Raw genomic sequence first — 26,611 nt, 5'->3', positions numbered from 1 at the left:
CTGAACAGAACAGGTATGCTGTGGCAGGATCACTGAACAGGTATGCAGTGGCAGGATCACAGTACAGGTATGCAGTGGGCTGAGAGCTCACTGAACAGAACAGGTATGCTGTGGCAGGATCACTGAACAGGTATGCAGTGGCAGGATCACAGTACAGGTATGCAGTGGGCTGAGGGCTCACTGAACAGAACAGGTATGCTGTGGCAGGATCACTGAACAGCTATGCAGTGGCAGGATCACAGTACAGGTATGCAGTGGGCTGAGGGCTCACTGAACAGAACAGGTATGCTGTGGCAGGATCACTGAACAGCTATGCAGTGGCAGGATCACAGTACAGGTATGCAGTGGGCTGAGGGCTCACTGAACAGAACAGGTATGCTGTGGCAGGATCACTGAACAGGTATGCAGTGGCAGGATCACAGTACAGGTATGCAGTGGGCTGAGAGCTCACTGAACAGAACAGGTATGCTGTGGCAGGATCACTGAACAGGTATGCAGTGGCAGGATCACAGTACAGGTATGCAGTGGGCTGAGGGCTCACTGAACAGAACAGGTATGCTGTGGCAGGATCACTGAACAGCTATGCAGTGGCAGGATCACAGTACAGGTATGCAGTGGGCTGAGGGCTCACTGAACAGAACAGGTATGCAGCCAGGAAGAAGTTAAGCCTAACTAATCTTTCCCTGAGAGACAGTCTGCAGCAGCTCGCCCTACTCTGACTAATGCAGGCACACGAGTGGCCGTAATGGCCGCCGCTGCCTGCCTTATATAAGGGGGGGTGGGGCTCCAGGGGCTAGTGTAGCCTAATTGGCTACACTGGGCCTGCTGACTGTGATGTAGAGGGTCAAAGTTGACCCTCAGGTGCATTATGGGGCGAACCGAACTTCTTCCGCAAAAGGTTCGCGTGCGGTACCCGCACGCGAACCACCTAAGTTCGCGCGAACCCCGTTCGCCGGCGAACCGTTCGGCCCAACTCTACTTCCCACGCTGTCCTCCATCCCTCGGGGGTCTCACTGCAGCCCTCCGTACAGCGGCGACATAAATATTTACCTTCCCGGCTCCTGTGCAGGCGCTCTGGTGGCTGTCGGCTCCGAAGTAGGCAGAAATACCCGATCGTCGTCGGGCCTGCTCTACTGCGCAGGCGCAAGTCTCCGACGCCTGCGCAGTAGAGCGGACCCGACTGAGATCGGGTATTTCCTTGTAGTTCGGAGCCGAAGGCAGCCACAGCGCCCCCGCTGGAGCCAGCAAAGGTAAATATTAAATTGAACAGTCGGGTCTGTCGCCGGCTGTTCGGAGAGCTGCAGCGAGACCCCCGTGGGACCGAGGACGTCGTGGGAAGCCTCATTAGGATCCCTGAGGCTTCCCCCACCCGAGGTGAGTACCCCCCAGGGCTGGGGTCAGGAACCTTTCTGGCTGAAAGAGCCATAACCGCCACATATTTTAAAATGTAATTCCATGAGAGCCATACAATATGTTTCAAACTGTGACTGTGCTCATGCGTAGCAAAGGGCCAGGTAGTCCTGTTGCCATGGTGTTGTGTGTACAGTTGATCCGACAGGCAGCAGAAGTGTCAGACACGTCTTCAGCTTCTCTTGGGTTTGAGCAACATCAGCAATTTCCCGAGAGCCAGACAGGAGAAATACCGACTAACAGCTTGTACAATTCACTAGCTGACTTGGGGGTTGATTCACTTTGTAGGACGAGATCCCGCACTTTGGCCCAATAGGCTGCCTGTCAAGTGACAGGCAGCCTATTGGGCGAATCAAAGTGCGGGAATCTCGTCCTACAAAGTCACTGGACCTGACAGAGTCCTGAGTGGGACAATTGAAGCAGCTGTTCGATTTGGGGTAGTGTAAGTAAATTAGTAGTGCATGCTAGAGCAGTAGCGTGCCTACTTTGAAAATGTTACTTGCACTGCCACACTAAGCTGCGCTGCTTGAGTTGTGTAGCTTAGTGAGTCAACCCCTACTGATTTGTCTGTGATCCAGATGTAGCCATCAAAAGAGCCACATCTGGCTCCCGAGCCATAGGTTCCCTGCCCCTGCCCCAGGGGATGTTTTTGATGTTACAGAGTCTCTTTAAAACATTTGAACATTTCATAAGTTTGATTGGGTGATTGGAGTGAAAAGAGGTAAAATAAACATTTCTCTCTTTACCACAACAGCTTTGACCCATCGATTTTTCAACATCTTATTTTTTTTTTAAACATATTTTATTATTGCTTTTTTTCATAAACACACAAAAACATGCAATCTGGATCACACTAGTTAAAGATAGGCATAAAAGCATAAAGCAAATAGCTTGACCACACAATGGTCTGCACATCTTATTTTTTCAAATCTTATCTATATAAATACATACAATACTTTCTATAACTTGTTCTTGACTTAACTTACTTCCATATTACTAACCCAATCCTGTTTATATATCACGATGTTCACTTGCTGGGTGCTACATATATTCCGTAGATTTTTCTCATAGCATTTGTACCTTATCACTAAAATACTCTTTCCTCCTGTAGGTAGACACATGTGCCCCCAGTATTAGATAGTCCCCCCATTCACTATAGGTAGTCATAAGTTCCCCCATTATAGGTGACCACATGTGCTCGCAGCATTAGATAGAATGGTGGCATAGTGGATGGCACTCTCACCTTGCAGTCCTGGGCCCCCAGTTTGAATCCCAGCCAGGGCACGATCTGAACAAAGTTTGTTCTCCGTGTCTGTTTGGGTTTCCTCCGGGCACTCTGGTTTCCCCCCACATCCCAAAAACTACTACGATACATACAGTACAGGATACATACATAGACATATGACTAAGGTAGGAATTAGATTGTGAGCCCCACTGAGGGACAGTTAAGTGACAAGACAATGTACTCTGTACAGTGCTGGAGAAGATGTCTGTGCTATATAAATTCTAAATAATAATATTAAAATAATAATAATAAGTATCCCCTCATCCAGTTTATAGGTGACCACATGTGCTCCCAGTATTAGGCAAAATGCGAGCAGAGCATGCTGAACTTACTCACATCTCTGCATTGGGATCTCTCTTTAGCTATGTCCAGCATCCCTTCTCTATGACTCGAGCGGCGTCAGTTGTGAGAGGTGTCAATAGGGTCATAGAGAGGGACACTGCGAGTGTCTAAAAAGAGATCCTGGTGTAGAGATGGGAGGTTATTAGCTTAGCACGCTCCACTAACACTATGCAATCACTGGGGGAGGGAGGCAATTGCCAGGAAGGTTGCAGTACCTCTCCTGGCCTGCCCCTGACCAGAGATTGCTATAGACAGCAAATTTAGGTTTAGGTTGAGTTCTTTTAGTTAAAATGAAATAAAAAAATATGCTATAATACCTGACCTTAAAGGGACTCCTAGCAGTAAATAAATTCAAAATCGGAACTTACTTGGGGCTTTCTCCACCCCATCGTAGGTCGGGAGGTTCCTCGGCGTCCCTCCGGCTCCTCTCCCAGGGCCTGGCCAGAAATGGCTCCCGGCGACACTGGGCCCGAGTGTCGGGCTCCTTCTTCCTGAAAGGTGACGTCAGTCGTCACTACAGAGGCCGGCGTGGCAGTACTGCGCATGCTCTGTTTAATCGCGCATGCGCAGTACTGTCACGCCGGCCGCCGTGATGACGCGAGGTGGCCGGCGTGGTGACGACTGACGTCACCTTTCAGGAAGAAGGAGCCCGACACTCGGGCCCAGTGTCGCCGGGAGCCATTTCTGGCCAGGCCCTGGGAGAGGAGCCGGAGGGACGCCGAGGGACCTCCCGGCCTACGATGGGGTGGAGAAAGGCCCAGGTAAGTTCCGATTTTGTATTTATTTACTGCTCGGAGTCCCTTTATCCTTTCTACCTAATCTTAAAAAATTCTTAATGCTTGATCCTAACCTCCTCCTACCCTTAACTCTTTCCTGAAGCCTAAAGGTGGCCTGGCCGTACATCTAGCGATTTGGCTGTACGATCGACCATTCGATTCGATCATTTTATAGAATCGAGAGGAAATCAAGCGTGTTCCAGAATTCCCAATCAATGAAAAGTGGCTGATTTCATGTTGAATCAACCAGCTTAGTTGATTGAGCAGAATGCATGATATCGGTCAATTGCACAGGAATTGGCTACTGTTCACATGTCATTCAATCGACTCTGAATCGATTTTTGCATTCAGAGCATGGAGACATAACACATCGGTCAGATCGAATGTGAAAGTAAATTGCATAGAATATTGTTTGTAGTGTGTGGGTCACTAGTCGATCGACTTTCAATCAACCATACTGAAGTTGATTCCTTAATAAAGTCGAGCACTTTGTTGATTGAATCAGAATCACTAGAATCACTACGCCACTAGGTGGCGTAGTGGGCAGCACGGTGGCTCTCGCCTTGCAGCGCTGGGTCCCTGGTTCGAGTCCCAGCCAGGGCACTATCTGCAAAGAGTTTGTATGTTCTCTCCGTGTCTGTGTGGGTTTCCTCTGGGCACTCCGGTTTCCTCCCACATTCCAAAAACATACGGATAAGTTAATTGGCTCCCCCTAAAATTGGCCCTAGACTACAGTACTTACACTACATAATATAGACCTATGACAATGGTAGGGATTAGATTGTGAGCTCCTTTGAGAGACAGTTAGTGACAAGATATATATATATACTGTACAGCGCTGCGTAATATGTCGGCGCTATATAAATACTAAATAATAATAATAATAATAATAATGAATGGCTAGCTTAGCCCTCTCCACCCCTTCACTGAAATCTAACCTTATCATTGACTCCAACATTATCTACACTTAGAATTTCAACCCTAATATAACACGAATCTCCCCTTCTAATTTATGCCTCATACTAACTGACCTTCTGTTCTTTGTTTCAGCTTTAATGTACCTTGTCAAACCAGTCTCAAATGTTTTTTGCATAGGCCAAGCTTTTCCATTACCACATAACAGTGTGTGTCAGGTACCCAATGCTGTCAGCTACATGCATCAAATCAACTTGTGTCTAGATTTGCAGATTTGCTTTCCTACTTGCAAGCACACTCCCAATGCTCACAGACATAGCAGACGTGTTGATAGACCAGGATGGTACCCACTTGCTAGGTAACTTTTACCTGCTTTGCCTGGACATGGAAGTAGTAGTGATGTTCTAATGGCCTTGTGGGTTGTTTTGTTGTAGCTGAATAGTGTATTTATTACATCTTAAGTTATGCATGAGTAACACTGTAATGGCAGCTAAAAAAGTTGTCTTGAATAGTATTGGGCATAACAACTTAAAACTTGTGGCTTTTTGTAATTACATGCCGTAATTGCGGATTCCGACATTGAAGTTGTATTCCATAATTGACTGCGATTATGAGTTGCGACTTCAATTGCATTCGTAATTACACTCATAATTACAGTTTTGAGTCGTAATTATGACTCCGAGTACATTTTTACATTTGTGTGGACCAATCAGAATGTCCCTAGCAACCAATAGGAATGAGCTGAGCTCCGGGTCCACCCCTACTTATATAAAGCGGATGCCATTTTGGATGAACTCCTTGCTGTTACTCAGTACTGTGTGGAGAGGTTGCTTTGGAGAGAGCAGTGCTGTCTCTTTGCATCAATTTATGATTGATATGTGCTAATTTGAGATTAATTGTAACTGTGATTGATAGCTTTGCGATTCAGTTAGAGAGTTAGATTACTAATTGTTTGACTTTTCAATTCAGTTAGACAATTAGAAGTGCAGTGGTAGTGTGTAGTCAGTGGTAGTTTGCAGACAGGGATTTTGTACATTAGCAGGCCATACACTGGCTCGATTCCCGGCCGTTTCGACAGCAGATTCGATCCTGGGATCGAATCTGCTGCCAATCGTTCGCGGTAAACGCAGCCGCCGATCCGATTTCCTCCCGAAATCGGATCGGTCCGTCGATCATGCCGTGCGGGAAATTACCCTCGATCGCCCGCGGGTAAAGTGCGCGTCGCTAGCGGCGGCCGATCCGATCAAGTATACATTACCTAAGGCTGGCTCCCGGGCGTCTTCTCCGCATTGCACGGCTCTGTTCCGGCTCCATCCATCCCGGCGCTTCCTGTGTCACTGAAGTGACCAGGAAGTTCAAATAGAGGGCGCTCTATTTGAACTTCCTGGTCACGGAGTAACACAGGAAGCGCCGTAATGGAGCCGGAACAGAGCCGTGCAATGCGGAGAAGATGCCCGGGAGCCAGCGTCAGGTAATGTATACGGGGGGGGGGACAGGCGGCAGGAGCAGCTCAGCAGATGGTGAATCGGTTTCAGGCTGAAATTGATTCACAATCTGTTTGCAGTAAAGGCAGCCATACGATCCCTCTCTGATCAGATTCAATCAGATAGGGATCTGTCAGCTGGTCGATCTAATGGCACATCGACCAGTGTATGGCCACCTTTAGAGTAGTAATTAGGATCCAGGGATAAGGATTAGGAAGGCACTTAGTTATCTTAAAAGTCTAATACTTAATAGTCTGAAAAGTTCACTATTGTTTTAGACCAGGCATGGGCAAACTCGGCCCTCCAGCTGTTACAGAACTACAAGTCCCACAATGCATTTGCCTTTATGAGTCATGACTGTGGCTGTCAGACTCCCGCAATGCATTGTGGGACTTGTAGTTCTTTAACAGCTGGAGGGCCAAGTTTGCCCATGCCTGGTTTAGACAGTACTAGTATATGTTTCCCCGAAAATAAGACAGTGTATTACATTAATTTTTGCTCTAAAACTAGGGCTTAATTTCAGGGGATGTCTTATATTTCTATGAGGAAGTGTACTGTGCTGTTCCTGGATTTGAAGGTATGCTACTGTACTGATCAGGCACCGGTCCTGTCATTCCTGCACACAGCTGATAACCTGGCTGTGTGATGCCTGGGATAACAGGACTAGTGCCTAATCAGCACTGCACCGCTGTGTCCCTGCTTTACTGTCCGCCTCTTCTTTCTCTTTAACTTATTCTAGGGCTTATTTTCAGGATAGGGCTTATATTTCAAGCATGATCAAAATTCCAGCCAGGAATGTTTTGATGGTAGGTCTTATTTTCAGGGAAAGAGGGTAGTAGCAGCAGTTGTCACAGAAGTTGTAGTAGTTACAGTAGTCATTCACTCACTATTCACTACTCAGTGTATGTTGCTCAGTATAGTTATATCTGAGTTACTTGTTTGACTATTACAGTTTATCTTGATATATTCATTTTTATTTCTGAATGAGTTAGAGAGCTAGCTTAGTCTACTAGTGACTAGCACTTTTTGATTCCCTTACAAAGCATTTTCTTAAAGGGGTTCTGTTGGTGTTTTTGAAAACAAAAACTGACACTCACCTGGGACTTTTACCGGCCCCCTGCAGCTGTCATGCCCCCTTGCCGTCCTCTATGGTCCTAACTAGACAAATACAACTGGGCCTCCATCGCTGAGGCTGCATGCATCCTAGCTCCCGGTCGCGTCTCCAAGAGCTTATTGTGCAGGCGCAGTATGATACTGCACCTGCACAATAAGCTCCTGGCCGCGCAGCTGCAGTTGTATTCATCTAGTTAGATGAATAATTGAATGGTGACGGCAGCAGGGAACTACGGATCGTAGCAGACGGTGCAGGCACATGACAGCTGCAGGGGGCCGGTAGAAGTCCCAGGCAAGTGTCAATTTTTGTTTTTAAAACCTCCCACAGAACCCCTTTAAGTTTAGCTGCAGTTAGGGGTCAGGGACCTCTACTTTGTTCTTGAGCTATCAGCACAGCAGCAAGTTAGTGCTAGTGTAGTATTAGTTCCTTGTTTGTGCTTTTTTGTAGTTTGGCATTGCACAGTTAGTGTGTTTTTGTCCTCAGTGTGTTAAAGCACGTGTCTCATATCTCGTGTAGTTTTTTTTTTTTTTTTTTTCGTTTTTTTTCCTTTTGCACGTGTTCTGTGTGATTGTTTGTGTGCTAAGTGTTAAATAAAATTGTACTTTTCTGTGCTACGTCTGTTAGTTTAATCACTAGTGTTTGCCTAAACATTACTTGCATTTTTTTTCCAGTAATTAGAAGACCTATTATTTTGAGTTTCCGTGTATTTGATTAGTTGAGGTAATAGTTTGATGTTCCAGTTGTCTCAATCTGCATTTACATCTCACTGCTTCAATTTGACATGAACACAGTTCGTACCGCTTAAAGTACTACACAATTAATTTTTACACATTTATTGTTAATAAGAATGTTGTATAATTGTATTGTTGTATAATTTTCAAATAGCTGGCGGGGCAGAGGCAGGAAAGGCAGTGGTGTCAACTTGCCACCAGCCAGTGGGCGCTCAGCTACTGTAGAGGGAGCTCTGGGGAGAGGCACAGAGGCGCAAGGTATTTCTGCCTTTTTTGCTCCCCAGGTTGTCACCCCATTGAAGAGAGTCATATCGAGGCTGTTGTGGAGCTGAAGTTGCAGGAGCAGGGCAGTTGCACACAGTTCTCCTCCATGAGTCCTCCTCCTACTAGCAACAGCAGACCCCACCCAAGTAACATCTACTCCAACTGTTTCCGGCTCCCTGGAAAAAACACATAAATACCTAGCTAGATAGGTACATTATAAGTTATACTCAACTCCTAGTAGAAGCATGTAGCAGTGTGTGTTTATAGGGAGAAATCCAAGTAGATAGCTATGGCCAGTGGTTCCGTTTGGATGGAACTCCGGGCTGGTTCATACACTCCCTTCTCACAGGACACTAGGACCAGAGATTCAACTAGGAAAGCATTGACTACCTCCCACCCATGCTACTAGAATATGTAAATGTAATTACTGTGCTCATTAGAGCTACGTCAGGAGGATTTGCTAAAGGTTGTGCCATCTCGTGGCTAAAACGAAAAATGCTTCATACTAAAGAAGTGAGTTTACTACTTATAAATACAGTATATATACACCATAAAAAGCCACATAATACTGTGGGCAAATAAGCTCAATCCACATTACCCAAATATAAATATATACTGTATATATTCTTATATATAATTTTTTATATCTGGGTAATGTGGTAATATGTGTTTGACTGCTTGGTTCGCTGACAGGTTTGGTTAGAGTGTGTAGGCCTTTTCACTGGAGAAACCTCACCTTTGCATGTAAACCATTTTGGAAGTGAACATTCTCCATTTGTATGCCTGAATGCAAATGTAATGCAAATTAGTGCAACTTAGTGTGAATTTCATGCCAGTTGTTTTTATCATTAGTAGATTTCCTGCTTGATGCGAGGCCCTCCATAGGATGAGCACGGCTTCCCTTGCTTGAGTGCTGTAAGGGAGCCTGCCAATCTGCAGACATCAGCAGGGAGCAATGTGGTTCATGTGACCATGCTGCAGTAAAACTGTGGTAGTTACACAATTAGTTAACTTATTGGAAGTTTTATTTTGGGTTGTTTGGGGATAAGCTGAGCAATGGGGGATGAAATATGAGGTTAGAGATGGGCTGTAAACATTCTGCTTAAAGTATTAACAAAAAGGCAAAGCCTGCATAGGAATTCTGGCCTATGTGGTCTACTTTTCAGTGTTTTCAAAGACTGCATTTTCCACCTTTCTTTCTGCTATCACTTGCTTACTTCCTGTGCAGTACCCCATGAAGCATTTTCAATAAATTTTTCTACAAGTATCAGTAACAATAAATGACTTGAACTGGATAATGGAAACACATTGATATTGTAAAAGTTAATGACCCCATAGATTACAAGACAAGACAAATCACATATCAAATAGCATTAATTATTATTTGAACAACGTAACCACAGTTTATTGTTCCTCAATGCCCCATTGTTGCTGTTACTTTTACTGCACCTCCGTATTTCATTGTCTATATCAGCCAATTAAGCAGCATTTCATTTAATAGCGTAATGCTTTTATGCTGCTGCTCTTTGGAAGGAAAAAAAACAAATTTAGCAACCAATTTAGCTCTTTATGTTGTTTAGGAGGCAGCACTGTGTTGTACATTTGAGTTACACAGAAAGCAAACATGAATTGTATTATTTTCCTTGTGCTATATAACTGAATGGTGACAGGAAACTCTGGTGGAATATGAAATATGACTGGCAGCAATGTTCCCGCACAGCTGTTTGAGTGATATATATGCCTTTCATTGGCAGGAAATGGGTCTCATTTCATGTTAGCGTTGGCAAAATATGTTAGAGATGGATTGCTTTCATCAAGCCTTTTGATAGGGTGTCATCATAGCCACACATATTTTTTGGATAAGACTATATTATAAAGATGAAGAAGCAACCACACTGCAAAATTATTTAAAGTGCTGAGTTATTTTATAAAGTGATGGCACATCAGAAATTCTACAAATGTCTTGGGATACCTCAGTTGATTTGTGGATAATCCTTCCTGTCTTCCTGCCTGTCTTTCTCACCATCTCTTTCACTGTTTATGTTTTCCTGCATTTGATTAGCAGACCTTGCTAAATTGTGTGCATGTGCATCTTAAAACAAATCTTAATTTACAAATAAGCATTGGTAGTGATGAATCTCCACTTTGAAGTTCCTCTTAAGCTGGCAATGCAGCATACAAAATCCTGTCCAACCTTTTTGCATAGCCATAGCATTAAGTCTTATTTAAAGAATATGTCCCAAGGATATTCAGTCTGCTACCCTCTCAGAGAGTTCGGCCGAGGCTGGATAGGCTTCAGTCTCTGTGCGCACAGCTAAAAGGACGCAGAGAGGGGGTGGGGGCGACATCTATATCTATCTTTTCCCTCTCCTCGGCTTCCCTCCTGCAGATTGTGTGTGGCAGTGTGTGCTCACCACTACCCCCCACCCTCAGCAGCATTATGGAGCGCAGCCGGGAGGATTAAAAGCAGCCCACACACACTCACTTCCCCTAGGTTCCAAGCGCTGGAGGTTCCATTTCTGTGTGTTGTAACAACACCGCTCTTTACTTCCTGCTTCTTTGAAGCCAAATTTTCCCCACGTACTTCCAACCTCCTTTCACCCTAGCAGTATTACAGAGTGCAGCGGGGAGGATTACCACACACTCTCACCTCCCCCTGGTTCTAGGCACTGGAAGTTCCGTGTATGTGCCTTACAACACTGCTGCTCTGTACCTCTTGCTTCTTTGAAGCAGATGGTCTACATCTGCTCACTATACTGGGAGGAGTCCCTAGGGGGCACATCTGGTTATGATACTTGGGAGTGAAGAAGGGTCATTAGGGGGCACACCTGGCTACTGTGCTGGGGAGGGAGGAGGAACCTATTTAGCTTCTATACTGCGGAGGTGAGATTAGGGGGACTTCTGGCTATAATACTGGAGAAGGTGGGGCGCTCATGGCTATTATACTAACCTCCTGCATTCTGCACCTGCGTAGTAGTACTGCGCAGGCACAGAACATTTCCAGCGACGGGAGCGTGGCAAGGCGGGTGCAGGCGGCTGGGCATGCGTAGTACGCCTGACTGGCCATGGAGAGCGGGGCTGCTACCAGGAGATCTAGGAGGCTTTGGACAGCGGCAAGGGAGCGATCTGCACGGAGGGGGCTGGAGGAAGCCCCAGGTATGTATAAACCTTTTTTCCCCTCATCTCAGGTTCACTTTAAGTTTTGCAGGTTTGCATGGTTTCTTATGTTGTTCGATACCCTTCATCTCCAGTGAAAAATAATAATCCATGGCCCAATTGCATGCATGATAGATGGTGGTTTCGACCAAACATATCCAAATTGTTATTTTGACTACTGATTCCTCCACTGCATAACCACAATTTTCCTGGTTAAGCATAAAATAGTTCTAAGAAGACCTTCTAATTGTACTTTATTAAGAATATCAATCAAAAGCACATATTTCTGGTAGTGCCACCATTAGACTTGGAATTAGATCACTCCATAATTTAGCAATAGAGACCCATACACATATAAATGTGCTAATAAAAAAAAAAGATAAGGTAAAAATTGAAAACATTTTGAGTATTTTCTTGACTGCTGAGGGCATGAAAATTATTTGAATGGTGAGAAAACATCTCCTGTGAAAAAGCAATTAATAAGGGCCAAGCAAGGGAACTCGAATAGTTAGAGGAAATTCACAAAACATGGAATATGCACACAAAGTTCAAATCGATAATCTGCTGCCTGAAATTTGCACCTAACACTTTTGTACTGTAAGGCTAGAGAAAGAAGGGAACTGGATTCCTCTTGAGTTGGTAGCCATTAGAGTATATCTAGGAAACCCCTGATTTTCATAAGAATTGTGCGCACACACAACAAACGCCACATTGAGCTGCCACCACACTAAGCCGCCACCCACACTAAGCCCCCACCCACAACTGTGCGGCCAACATTAAAGGGAACCTGTACTAAGTAAAATTATTTAAAATAAACACTTGAGGTAACTTCAAATGAACATTAAATAGTTACCTGGCCATCAGTTCCTCTCAGAAGCTCACCATTTTCTTCTGACAATTAACCCTTCCAGTTCTGACAACATTTTGTCAGAACTGAAATATATCAGTTGCTTTCAGTTATATATCAGTTGCTAGCAAGGAAATGAGCAGCGCTACTTAACCAGTTGCCGACCGCGTCACGCCAATGAGCGTGGCCGCGGCGGCAGCCCCAGGACCGCCTAACACCGATTGGCATAAAGTCCTGGGGCTTACATTTGCAGGAGATCGTGACACGGCTGTCCCCCTGGGGGACAAGAGAGCGATCGGCTCTCATAGGCTGAAGCCTATGACAGCCGATCGCCGTTATTGGCTGTATGGGGGGTGGGAGGGACTGAGGGGAAAAAAAAATAAAAAAAAATACACACTTTTAATGAAAAAAACAAAACAAAATTATTTATATAAAAACAAACAAACACTGCAGGGGTGATCAGACCCCACCAATAGAGAGCTCTGTTGGTGAGGACAAAAGGAGGGGGAAATTACTTATGTGCGGTGTTGTGCGGCCCTGCAGCTTGGCCTTAAAGCTGCAGCGACCAATTTGTAACAAAATAGCCTGGTCACTAGGGGGGTTTAAGCCCATGGTCCTCAAGAGGTTAAAAACAGACTAGTGCCTACTTGCAAAAGAGTGCAAGCCCCACTTGTGGGGTCGAATACACACCGAGAATACACATGACCTGTCTACCACTGGAGGATGTTGGTTTCCTGTAACAGCTTGCATGCAACCTATTAAGTACTCGTCCCTCCCACTGTGAAGAAGTCAATCCTCCATGGGAGGGGCCTAACACTAACTAAATCCTAACCTATGTATATGCATAGCCTGGGTGCACTACCAAGTAAAATTGAAAAATCGAAAATTGCGCAAAAGATGGATCAGCGCAATACCAGGCCGCCTCCGGAGGCGGGGCCGGAGCATCGGTGAGTGCCTGCGTGGGCACAGGATGTCTGCAGGGGACCGTTAGAAGCCCCGGGTAAGTTCAACTCATTTTCCCCCGACCCCCCTACAGTATTCCTTTAAGCTGCTGCCTACAGGTGCTTCTGGAATCCACAATCGTCACCGCACCAATGGACTTCACTAGATGTGCTGAAATCGTCTTTGGAGTCACAAGACACTGCAGCACTGCAGCACTTCAGATTCGCACCATCTAAAATTCTTTATTAAGTATTGCTCTATAAAACATTACATCATCTTAAAAGGATATATGTGGGTATCTGTAGAGTAGATGACGCACAGGCGTTTCGGGCTTCCTCAGTCCTTTTTCAAATCATGACAGACCCACATTAAAAATACAACCACACAAACTACTTATAAAGATCCAAAGTGGACCACATAGAGAACTGATCATTTACATATATACATATTTATATAGTGACATGCACCAATCACAATAAGCCCTTATGACAAATAGCTGTCTAAACTTATATACATTACCAGAACATCCCTACACAGGTGACCCCCTTACTGCCAAATAGAACACAAAACAATATGACACTCACCAACGAGGTTTATCCGAGTAATATAACCCAGAAAAAAAAACAGATAGTCTTCCATAGATCATTGTGTCCAATAGAAATCTAGCCTACAGCGTCCGCCATAGAGCTGGATATTATTAACCAATCGGGAGGTGCAACACATTCCCCGCAATCTCCATGGCCTATCGCAAGCGGCGTTCTATCCGGAAAAAAGCCAATCATCTAATGGCCGACAGCGTCCGCTCCAGGCGACACGTGATCGGACTTCTACATGTCACATGTCTCCATCATCTAATAGGTGCGACGCCTACAATGTCCGCTCCCCATAATAGGGAAGACCAATCAGCTAGAGGCCGACAACGTCCACTCCACAACAGGCAGTGGGACACGTGATCGGACTCCTCCATGTCACGTGTCTCCACTCACCAATAGCTACAACGCCTACAACGTCTGCCCCAAGCCTGCCGTCGCTAGTGGGCAGTGACTCGGGAACCACGTGATCGGGGATCCCCGCATCACGTGATCCCTCCGCCCAATCCCCACAGCCTGCTCTGAAGCCTTTCTGCTATATAGTCTCCCAAAACAGCATGGAGACATAAACATAAGGATGCCCCATATGCAAATTAGCCATGTGTCTATGCGGACAAAAAACTGCGTCCCCAGTATATGTCTCTAGGGAAACCCGGACAGCAGAATCCATACTAAATGTTGGGACATTGTCCCAACCTAAAAATTATTTAAAAAAACAACGTTCTGCCGTTCAAATGTCCCTAATGGTGTCACCCCTGCAGAATGAACCGCAACATAATGAGGTCCTTACATATCACTAGATCAAATTAGTAAGATCATAATCCCTATTCAGACCTTTGGGAGCTATAGTATCAAGTTTGTTAATCCAATAATTTTCTCTCAAAGCCTGCATTCTCTCCCTATTCCCCCCTCTCCGCGGATAAGGAATCCCCTCAATTACCTGTACCCTTAATTGTGACAAAGTATGATTTTGAATACAGAAATGTTCTGAGACGGATACGTCCATGTTCCTATTATGGATCTATCTAGCAAGGAAGGAGCTCTTTTAAAGGACAACAGTGGCCAATCATGAAATTCAAGCCAGCATTGTTGCATCAGTCCCCAATAGTGGAGGTTTCCTAAAAAAACCTGACTTGAAGGTGACAAAACGGGAATTAGAAAGTCTGAAGAAAAAGTATGTGGAGCTGGAGTTGCATGCTAAACCTCTAGTTGAGTATTATAAGGAGGGGAATATCCCCAGAAATATTCGAGCACAAGTTGCACCGATTCTGTTTCCTAAAAATGCTGATTATTGCGGTCAATGGGAGTTCATCTGGAACCGCACAGCCTTTGATGCCATATTATGCACGGTGGAAGAGATTATGAAGGAATTACCTCTCCTGGATAAAAAGATCTCCGCATTGACAATCACTTTAGCTGAGATGATGGAGAAGGATGATTTTGATACGTTGAGACAACAAATGACAGTTACCGTCAAGGAATATGAGGTTTCTTTGGAGGAAATGAAACGGAGTAAATTCCACAGAGACTCACAAGATTACACAGTGGGTTATGTTTATAGGTGGCAGAGGGGACCAGATGAAGGTCCACCTAGACAGCCTAAGTTTGGCAAACCGAAGAACCCAAGGAAACATCCTAAACCCCGTGTGCCAAGGGAGGGGGGCGAACAACTGTCATCTGATTTTTTACCGACAACAGACGAGCAGTCCTGTCAGTCGGACAGCACAAGCGGAGGGGAGGAAAAAGATATCAAAGGCAAAGGGAAACAGAAAAAAAGAGCACGAAATGCAATTGAGAAGGGGAAGATAATCCCAGTGAATTTGGTGGTGAATATTTCATCTTACACACTATATGAGGCTGAACATCAGTTACTGAATCGAGGACTTTCTTTTTGTCCCACATATTTTCCTGACTTTTTTTCACTGGACTTGGAATTGACCAGATTTTTCAGATCTTTGAAACTAAAACAGTTTTTTAGTAATGGTGTCTTTGACAACCGGAATTGTAGGCAGGACACTGACAATGATTGAATGCGATTGAAAGAATGTGGGTTAAGGAATAAGAGCAACTTCACCCCGACTTCACATGGAGTGATCAATACGCATATAGAGAAAGTGTCTGCAGAAATCAAAACATTGAGGTCTAATTTTGAAAGCAAGAAAATTAAGAACATTACTAACAATCTTTCCTAACAGGAACGTTGAGCTATCCAATCCTTGTCACACAATAAATCGATTATAATAAGAGCAGCAGACAAGGGTGGAGCTGTGATGATTATGGACAGGACACAGTATAGGAATGAAATTCTGAAACAATTGGATGATGTGGAGGTGTATGAAAAAGTCACTTATGATCCCACTCCCCTTATTAAACAGCAGATTAGTACTATGTTGGATGAGGCAGAAGCTAGTAATATCATTGATAGGGATCTTAAAAAAATCTTGAATAGGGATTCCCCTAGGATCCCGATCCTTTACACCCTCCCCAAAATACATAAATGTTTGAAGGAACCCCCAGGGCGTCCCATAGTATCGGGGATTGATTCTATCTCTTCTAATATTTCAATTTATCTTGACAGGGTCCTACGTCCTATGGTTATCAACTTGGATTCATACCTGAAGGATACACAGGATTTTTTGAACGACATCTCTGGGATTGCAAATCTTGGGGATGACTCTCTGTTGGTCACCATGGACGTGAGTAGCTTGTATACAGCTATACCCCATGATGGGGGTCTTGAAGCGGTAGATTTTTTCTTGATGCTTTGTACAGATTATAGCACTAAACAGAAACGTTTTTTACTCAAGCTGTTAGAACTTATTTTGAGAAATAATTATTTTCTATTTGAGTCAACTTTTTACGTGCAGCGCAGGGGCACTGCGATGGGCTCGAACGTGGCCCCCTCATATGCAAACCTTTTTATGGGTTTGTATGAGAAGGCTTTTGTTTACTCCAATTATTTATTTTGTAAATATGCGGTTATATGGAAACACTATATTGACGATATTTTTTTGATTGGGGGGGGGGGGCGACGTTCGAGCCTTGATGCCTTTGTGTCTGAGTTGCACGTTAATTGTCCTACTATTAAACTCACTGTCCATGCTGACCAACAGAGTGTCAATTTTTTGGATACATGGGTTATTAAAAAAGGGGGAGCTTTGGTGACTGATTTGAATGTGAAGGAGACCGATAAAAATTCCATTCTAAATTTCTCCAGTTTCCATCCTCCCCATGTGAAATATAATATTCCCATGGGTCAAATTAAGAGGATTCAGAGAATTGTGGGGGACCCCTCTATGAGAGAACTGAGATTGGAGGAAATGAGGTACAAATTTTTGGCAAGGGAATATCCTCAGGTATGTTTACAAGATGATTTTAAATTTAAACCTAAGAATCAAGTTGTTATGAGAAGGAGAGGCATTACATTGGATAATGCAGAAAGAATTCCATGCATGACCACACATAATGTACTATCTGATTATGTGGGGCGGATCATTAACAAACATTGGCCAATTTTGAAGCAGGGTCTCTATAAGGAGGTTATAAGGAGTGCAATAAAAATTGTAAAAAAGAAATTAGGCTGGCAAAGATCGAAGCTGAAAATCAAATCGCTAGGGATATCAAATCTAACCCAAAAAAGTTTTACAAGTACATCAACTCTAAAAAAAGAAAGGCTGACTGTATAGGACTCCTAAAGGATGAGGGTGGAAACTCAATGGTGGATGACCAAGGTAAGGCAGAGTTATTAAATGCTTTCTTTGCTTCTGTCTTCACAAAGGAAACAGCACTGTTGCAAATTACAGAGGCAGAAGAGTCTCAATCTTCTAACTGTAATATTAAATATTTAACGCAGGAAGAAGTGAAGGCAAGACTAAATAAATTAAAAATAGACAAGGCACCTGGCCCGGATGGCATGCATCCTTGGGTCCTAAGGGAATGAAGTTCAGTTATAGATAAACCCCTTTATCTTATCTTTTGTGACTCTCTTTCAACTGGCAGAGTCCCAGTGGATTGGTGTACTGCCCACGTTTTCCCATTATTTAAGAAGGGCAAAAAATCAGATCCAGGAAATTATAGACCTGTAAGCTTAAAAGCAGTTGTATGCAAACTATTTGAGGGGTTACTAAGAGATACTATACATGACTTCATAGTAGAAAATAATCTTATTTCTCAGCATCAACATGGGTTTACTAAAGACAGGTCCTGTTTGACTAACATGCTCAGCTTTTATGAGGTAGTGAATGCTAATATGGAAATTTGGGAATGCTGTAGATGTGATATACTTGGACTTTGCAAAGGCCTTCGACACTGTTCCCCACAAAAGTCTGGTGCAAAAGATGAGGATGCAAGGACTGGGGAAGAGTCTGTGTGCATGGATAGGGAACTGGCTAATGGACACAAAACAAAGAGTTGTGGTCAATGGATCGTACTCAAAATGGGAGACTGTTAGCAGTGGGGTCCCACAGGGGTCTGTACTGGGTACAGTGCTTTTCTGTTTATTTATTAATGACCTAGTAGATGCAGTAGTGAGCAATGTTGCTATTTTTGCAGATAATACAAAATTGTGCAGAATCATCAACTCTCAGGAAGATAGTGTCATATTGCAACAGGATCTGGATAGGATGGCTATATGGGCACATAAATGGCAGATGAAATTCAATGTTGAAAAATGTAAAGTCATGCATTTTGGTCGTACCAATGGTCTAGCACCATACAAAATAAATTGGATACAGTTGGGGACATCAAACTTGGAGAAGGACTTAGGAGTACTCATCGACAACAAGTTAAATAATCATACTCAATGCCAAGCCGCTGCAGCTAAAACTAACAAAATTTTGGGATGCATTAAAAGGGAAATAAAAACTCGAGATGCTAGCATAATATTGCCCCTATTTAACTCTATCGGAAGGCCACATCTGGAATATGGAATTCAGTTCTGGGCACCACATTACAAAAAAGATATTGCAGTTTTAGAGCTGGTGCAGAGACGAGCAACAAAATTGATACGGAGGATGGAAGGTCTCGCGTACCAAGAAAGGTTAGATAAACTGGGTTTATTTAGTCTAGAGAAAAGACGCCTTAGAGGAGATCTAATTAACATGTATAAATACATCAGCAATATAATAGCTTGGCGGATGAGCTTTTTGTCCCTAGGCCTTCTCAAAGGACTAGAGGACATGATCTGCACATGGAGGAAAAACGTTTTAGCCATTTATTTAGGAAAGGGTTCTTTACAGTAAGAGTGATTAAGATGTGGAATGCATTGCCACAGGAAGTCATTATGGCAAACTCTATACCTGCATTTAAAGGGGGCTTAGAGGCTTTCCTTGCGTTGAAAGACATCCATGGCTACAATTACTAGGTAATGCCTAATGATGTTGATCCAGGGATTTTTATCTGATTGCCATCTGGCGTCGGGAAGGAACTTTTCCCTTTTGGGGCTAATTGGACCATGCCTTGTAAGGGTTTTTTCGCCTTCCTCTGGATCAACAGGGATATGTGAGGGAGCAGGCTGGAGTTGTACTTTGTACTGGTTGAACTCGATGAACGTATGTCTTTTTTCAACCATAATAACTATGTAACTATGTCTACCTACAGTTAAAGAATTTCATGATTGGCCACTGTTGTCCTTTAAAAGAGCTCCTTCCTTGCGAGATAGATTGGTTAAGAATGATCTGGGTCCAGACTCCAGAGAGAGAGGTCAGTTGCAGAAATAAGGGGACTTATCTATGTCTGAAATGCCACATTTACCCACCCCAGCCGGGGGACGAAGTTCAAGATTGGAGGTCGTTTTGATTGCGACTCTAGATTTGTTATTTATCTACTAAGATGTCCCTGCGGGCTGGGATATTTGGATAAAACAACGCAGGCGATCAAAGATCGCATTGCTTCTCATAAGTCCAATATCTGTAATAGGAACATGGACGTATCCGTCTCAGAATATTTCTGTACTCAAAATCATACTTTGTCACAATTAAGCGTACAGGTAATTGAGGGGATTCCTTATCCGCGGAGAGGGGAGAATAGGGAGAGAATGCTGGCTTTGAGAGAAAATTATTGCATTAACAAACTTGATACTCTAGTTCCCAAAGGTCTGAATAGGGATTATGATCTTACTAATTTGATCTAGTGATATGTAAGGACCACATTATGTTGCGGTTCATTCTGCAGGGGTGACACCATTAGGGGCATTTGGACGGCAGAACATTGTTTTTTTTAATAATTTTTAGGTTGGGACAATGTCCCAACATTTAGTATGGATTCTGCTGTCCGGGTTTCCCTAGAGACATATACTGGGGACGCAGCTCTTTGTCCGCATAGACACATGGCTAATTTGCATATGGGGCGTTCTTATGTTTATGTCTCCATGCTGTTTTGGGAGACTATATAGCAGAAAGGCTTCGGAGCAGGTTGTGGGGATTGGGCGGAAGGATCACGTGATGCAGGGATCCCCGATCACGTGGTTCCCGTGTCACTGTCCACTAGCGACGGCAGGCTTGGGGCGGACGTTGTAGGCGTTGTAGCTATTAGTGAGTGGAGACACGTGACATGGAGGAGTCCGGTCACGTGTCCCACTGCCTGTTGTGGAGCAGACGTTGTCGGCCTCTAGCTGATTGGTCTTCCCTATTATGGGGAGCGGACGTTGTAGGATTGGCACCTATTGGATGATGGAGACATGTGACACAGAGAAGTCCGATCACGTGTCGCCTGGCCTGCATTAGAGCGGACGCTGTCGGCCATTAGATGATTGGCTTCTTTCCGGATAGAACGCCGCTTGCAATAGGCCATGGAGATTGCGGGGAATGTGTTGCACCTCCCGATTGGTTAATAATATCCAGCTCTATGGCGGACGCTGTAGGCTAGATTACTATTGGACACAATGATCTATGGAAGACTATCTGTTTTTTTCTGGGTTATATTACTCGGAGTGTCATATTGCTTTGTGTTCTATTTGGCAGTAAGGGGGTCACCTCTGTAGGGATGTTCTGGTAATGTATATAAGTTTAGACAGCTATTTGTCATAAGGGCTTATTGTGATTGGTGCATGTCACTATATGAATATGTATATATGTAAATGATCAGTTCTCTATGTGGTCTACTTTGGATCTTTATAAGTAGTTTGTGTGGTTGTATTTTTAATGTGGGTCTGTCATGATTTGAAAAAGGACTGAGGCAGCCCGAAACGCCTGTGCGTCATCTACTCTACAGATACCCACATATATCCTTTTAAGATGATGTAATGTTTTAAAGAGCAATACTTAATAAAGAATTTTAGATGGTGCGAATCTGAAGAAATCAAATTGCAGGTGCTTATGGGTCAGAGAATATTTGCAACCCTTGGTTGGTATATAGGATTAATTTGGAAATAATACTGGTCAAAATCTTTGTAATATAAAAGATGACATTTGCCAGGTTGCCATGGAGCTCTCTCACCTTCTGGGCCCATTCATACTTACAATAGTGGATTAGTATTGTAGTTTATTGGCAGATCAGCTGTTGAGTGAGCAGTTGCTGCTTGCTAACTGTGCAGTTTAACTGGCTGCAGTGCATTGTTGCTGTACATAATTGCAACTGTGGTTTAGTATATAGGATGTAAGTTAGCTGTCTGGCATAAGATGTTTAATGTGGGTGCCGTGTACTTGGTTAGTAAATTTTGAAAATGGCCATTACCCATAACAGCTTTCTGGTCAGCACATGGTTAAACTGTAACATCGCCCACTTGAGCCATAAGGAAACATGGACATTACCTGGTACCTCAGTTTTCCTCTCAGCTATAACTGACAGCAACTGATATTTTACTGACAGCAACTGATATATGTCAGATCTGACAAAATATTGTCAGACCTGGAAGGGATTATTGTCAGAAGAAAATGGTGAGCTTCTGAGAGGAACTGATGGCAAGGTAACTATGTAATGTTCATTTGAAGTTACCTCATGTGTTTATTTTAAATAATTTTACTCAGTACAGGTTCTCTTTAAGAACACAGTTTACTCCTGATAGGTGTGATTCCAGCATCATAGCTGGCATTGTGGCTGTTGGAGTTTTCCCCCCAAGATCCATAGTTTGGTACATTGCTACTCTGCTGTGATATGGATAATTTAAGGGACCTGGAATTTCTCAATATCAATGCAGACATAAAGTAATTGAATGTAATTTTCTAAAGAACCTCATGGGTACCTGGCTGGCTAGATACAGGTTTTGTTTTGTTTTAACAAAGAAAGACTTTCTTATTTTTTAACTGAATTTAGGCATCCTGCCACTAGTAAAGATTTCTATTTCTGGCATGCTTCAGGAACACTTAAACAATAAAATAAAGTTGGAGTTCTTAGGTGCATGTAGCTATTAGGATACATATCTTTAAATTGCTGGAGTTGCTGGAGCTTAAAGTGAACCTCCAGACTAAAAATGTACTCAGCAGAATTGAAAAGGCTTGGTGTTTCTTTAACAGTTTCACAGCATCAGAACTTTGTTTTTCTTACCAAAGCATTGTTTTTAGCTGCATTTTTAGCTAAGCTCCACCCATCAAAGAAAACTGCCCGGGCTTTTTTTCCTGATGCTGTGCAAAGCATGTTGGGATTTCCTATTTTTTTATTCATGTTGCCTAGCAACTGGGAGGGGTGATCAGCACACAGGACAGTTGGAACTGTGTCTCATGCTCCCTGTCACCTCCTTTCAACCAAAAAGATGGCTGCCCTCATGAAATCAAACATTTGCCTGTTCTTTTAAAACAGGGTGGGTAAGAGATTATATTACCCATCTATTTCAATTAACATAACTAATGTAACTTAATGACAGTATGTTTGTTTAGGCTGACGTTCCTCTTTAAAGATGAAAAATGTTGTGAAAGGGTAGGAAGAGCATGTGATCTGTTTACAGTGAAAATAGATCATAGGTTCAGCAGCCAACATTTTATAGGTAGTAGACATGTCTTCTAGATAGTACAATCTTAGAGGAAGAATCCCCATTTGTTGTTTCTTGTCTTTGCAGGATGTGCCCTATTATAGCAGTATGCATGGATTTATTAACCCTTTAGCAACCAATTTATATAGAGGCTTGCAAGCGCTCCAGGCCAATTTATTTAGCACATTTTTATGTCTTACTTGTTATATTTCCTTGCTTCTAATTAGTCTCGCTGTAATGTATATTTATGGCCACTTGTCACTAGGAGGCCGTGTGAAACAATAATAGAGGCCTTCTGCTTTCAGTTTCTATATTTCTTCTAGCAGAGAAGAGAGATTAAAGCATTCCAGGAATTTACAGCATGAGTTCTACCAACTGAGGTCAAAAGCAATGCACTTATCTCAAACAAGATAACTCTACTGAAGCTGCAAATGGGTTAACGATGTTCAATTTACATATATGAACCTTTGCTACCTGCATATGTCTTTATTTTTAACGCTGAACAACACTAGATAATGATGCCTCTTAAAACAAAACAGTAATACCATTCAAATAGCAGATTATTCTGGAGAATGGAGAATAGTTCAGAGGATGTCATGTACAGCAAATTTTTCACATTCCTCACATTGCGGTAAATTAAATACGAATTACTTTGGATTGGTAGTTTAGTATAGTAATGTTATGGAAGGTTATTTGTTTTAAAATAACAATATAGCAGTGCACCACTGGCAGGTTTTCACATAAAATAATGATCCTGCATTGAGATGTATATCTTAATGCATATCACAGAACAGACCTCACTTCTTCAGGGGGGATACCAAAAATGTAATAAGGACAAAATGTATCCACCCAATAAGAAAAGAAATAGCACCTTAAAAGATAACCATACAATTTGGCAACATTATAATAATAAAATGCATCATAAAATAATGACCAAAGTATATGAATATATGTTACACTGCTAATACTATTCTGGGTAGTTAAACTAGTATACTTAGCAAGTTAGTTACTATGCTTTCAGTTGGTAGTATCTACGAGGGGGCATCATAAAGTTTTAATTATCACACAGAAGTTATTATGATATATTGATGACATTTTTTCAGTGTCATGATTGGTGTATAATGTTGAGAAATCAGCTTATTGTATCCTTTATTTCTTTTAAAGATTGTGCCAGAACTATTGACTAAAGTGTGAGATGGAAAAGATTTAGGCTTGCAGTGTGGTAAAGTTCCTGCATTTGAAGGTTAATAAAGCATGACCAAAAAAATCCTCTTCATCTTGTTCCAACTGTGTCAACATTTGTCTTGAAAGGTCATGGTGGGTTTGTTCCTGGAAAAGGGTTAGCAAATGTGGAACCCAGCCTGTAGGCACCTAAGACATGTGCAGTTCGCCAGTTTGTCATGAATAATTTTCCATACACTACCATAACTGAGGCCAGTTTCATTCATGATCACTCATGATCATTTGGATGGTTGTTTGTCTGTCTTCAAAGATTAAACACTCAGTTTTCTTCACTGTGGCTCCATTGTATATCAAGCATGGTCTTCTAGGTCTTGGCTCCTCTGTGAGGGACATGTGACCACTTTGGAAATTCTTTTTCCACCTCACAATACTGTCATAAGATGGGAAATCGTTTCCATAAACTGCCACCATCTCATCCTGTATTTACTTGGCACTATTACCCTTCAAATGCAGGAGGAACGCAAGCCTCAATCTTTTCCACATCACACTTTAGTCATTTCTGGCACAATCTGTAAAAGACATAAATGACACAATGAGATGATTTTCCCCACATCAAGCGCTTGCACTAACAAAAATTTCATCAATATACCATAATAACTTCCGGTTGATAATTATAACTTTATGGTACCCCCTCGTATACAGTCATATGAAAAAGCATGGAAACGCCTCTCAGCCTGCATTATGCATTTACTCTACTGTCAATAAAAAAGATAACAGTGGTATGTATTTCACTTCTTAGCATACTGGGGTATTTTCAGAACAAAGATGTTTACGGAAGCAATATTTAGTTGTATGTATTTAGTTTAGTAGTAGTATGAAATTAAATCCAATGTGAAAAACTAGCTGTGCAAATATATGGCTAGCCTTGTAATTCTAAATGCATGTAACTGCTCAATACTGATTAATTGTCACACCTTGCGCCCAGCTCACCAGTGGCGTACACATACGCACGCCATTATGTGATGATATACTGGGTGCCATATTCATTTGCTATTTGTTTTATTAGATGTCATCTTAAGTGTTGGAAAGACAACAGTGCCCAACTGCCCATGCAGATGATGACATGGGATTTATGGAATAGGCAAAGCACAAGGCTCTATCTTCATACTGGGTGGTGACAATGTGCTAAACTTGCAAAAAAATACTAGCTTAAGAATGCTGAATAAATAAAAATTCAATCATACAGGATATACTAGCATCAACCATAGGTGGCTCAAAAATCTGATATTAACATAATATAATTACTTCAGTGTACCAAAATAAGGTACTAGCACCTCGAAGTACGAATATAATGTGCATGTAGATGTGTGGTATGTAGGAACAAAAATCATATACTGTATGCAAATATATATATATATATACTTATTTGTTTAAGCAAAGAAAGGGCTGGGGTATTCATTAAAGGGACACAACCAGGCATGGGCTCACGAGTCCCTAAGGACTCAAACTTGTGATTTAAATGAGGCTTAATTGCCTCAGCTGTGCAGCTGGGAGAGAGGGGGTTAGTTACCCATAAGTCAGTCAGACTTCCTGAGTTCCAAACGTCTTGCACACATCCTATTGGACGCGTTGCAAGACTCACTCACTTCCTCCTTCCGGCTTGACGGAGAAAGTGTGCGGTAGTGAGTCTTGCAACGTGTTCAATAGGGCGCATGCAAGACATTTGGAACGCAGGAAGTCCGATGGACTTATGGGTAACTAACCCCCTCTCTCCCAGCCGCACAGCTGAGGCAATTAAGCCTCATTTGAATCACAAATTCAAGTCCTTAGGTACTCGTGAGCCCACCACTAGACACAACCCCAGAGCACTCTGGGAGACCAGGTTGTTTCTGCTCACTTAAAAACACACAATAAACAGACATTCCACAGAAATGTTTCTTGCCAGCACTAACGATATCGCCACCTGTGATATATATTTAAAGTGAGCCAAAGTAAAGTGAACCGAGTAAAATTATTTTAAATAAACACCTGATGTACTTGAAAATTAATATTACACACTTACCTCACACTCAGTTCCTCTCAGACGCTCACCATTTTCTTCTAACAATGATTCCTTCCAATTGTGTCAAGATTTTGTCAGAACTGAAATATATCAGTTGCAGTCCGTTATATGTCAGTTGCTGTCAGTTATAACGGAAAGGACAACTGATGTGCAAGGCAATGTCCATGTTTCCCTATGGCTCAAGTGGGCAATATTACAGTTTAGTAGTGTGCTGACCTAGAAGCTGTCATTGCCATGTTAAAAATGGAGGACTGAGAATTCCACCCATCACAGTGTACAAACAGGGTGCGGGAGAGTAGAAAGAGATCATTGAGTAGACTATGTGGGAGGTAAGTATGACTAGTGTATCTTTATTTTGACTTTTAATTTTCAGTTCAGGTTTGCTTTAAGAATGTAAATCAGCAGGAGGAAAGACTTAACAATTGACAAATATTGACTAACGAATTTATAAATGAATATTCTGAAATATAAGCACTTAATCATTAAGTTACATTCAGTAAAGTTCCTCTTTAAGCCCAAGGTAGTGATTAGTCCTGAGCCTAAAAATCCACATGGATTCAGCTTGTAATAGATATCTGTCCAACTATTCTTGATGGTTAAATGTTCCAG

General features: G+C 42.7%; 1 long non-coding RNA gene across 3 annotated transcripts in view; it reads right to left on the bottom strand.

Annotated features, from left to right (window-relative positions):
* Positions 1 to 26,083, bottom strand: part of LOC137570695 (uncharacterized) — an 81,862-nt gene extending 55,779 nt beyond the window's left edge. For 2 of the 3 annotated variants that reach the window (XR_011031140.1, XR_011031139.1), the window contains exon 1: positions 21,314 to 21,354. This is a non-coding gene — a long non-coding RNA (uncharacterized lncRNA). Of the gene's footprint in view, positions 1 to 21,313; positions 21,355 to 26,002 lie in introns of those variants that run through there. The other variant, XR_011031141.1, reaches the window with a different exon arrangement.
* Positions 26,084 to 26,611: the final 528 nt, after the last annotated feature.

Source organism: Hyperolius riggenbachi, chromosome 4 (assembly GCF_040937935.1).
Source record: "Hyperolius riggenbachi isolate aHypRig1 chromosome 4, aHypRig1.pri, whole genome shotgun sequence".
NCBI classification, from domain to species: domain Eukaryota; kingdom Metazoa; phylum Chordata; class Amphibia; order Anura; family Hyperoliidae; genus Hyperolius; species Hyperolius riggenbachi.
The sequence above is the reverse complement of the archived record's forward strand: the minus strand, read 5'-3'. Positions and strand labels throughout refer to the sequence as shown.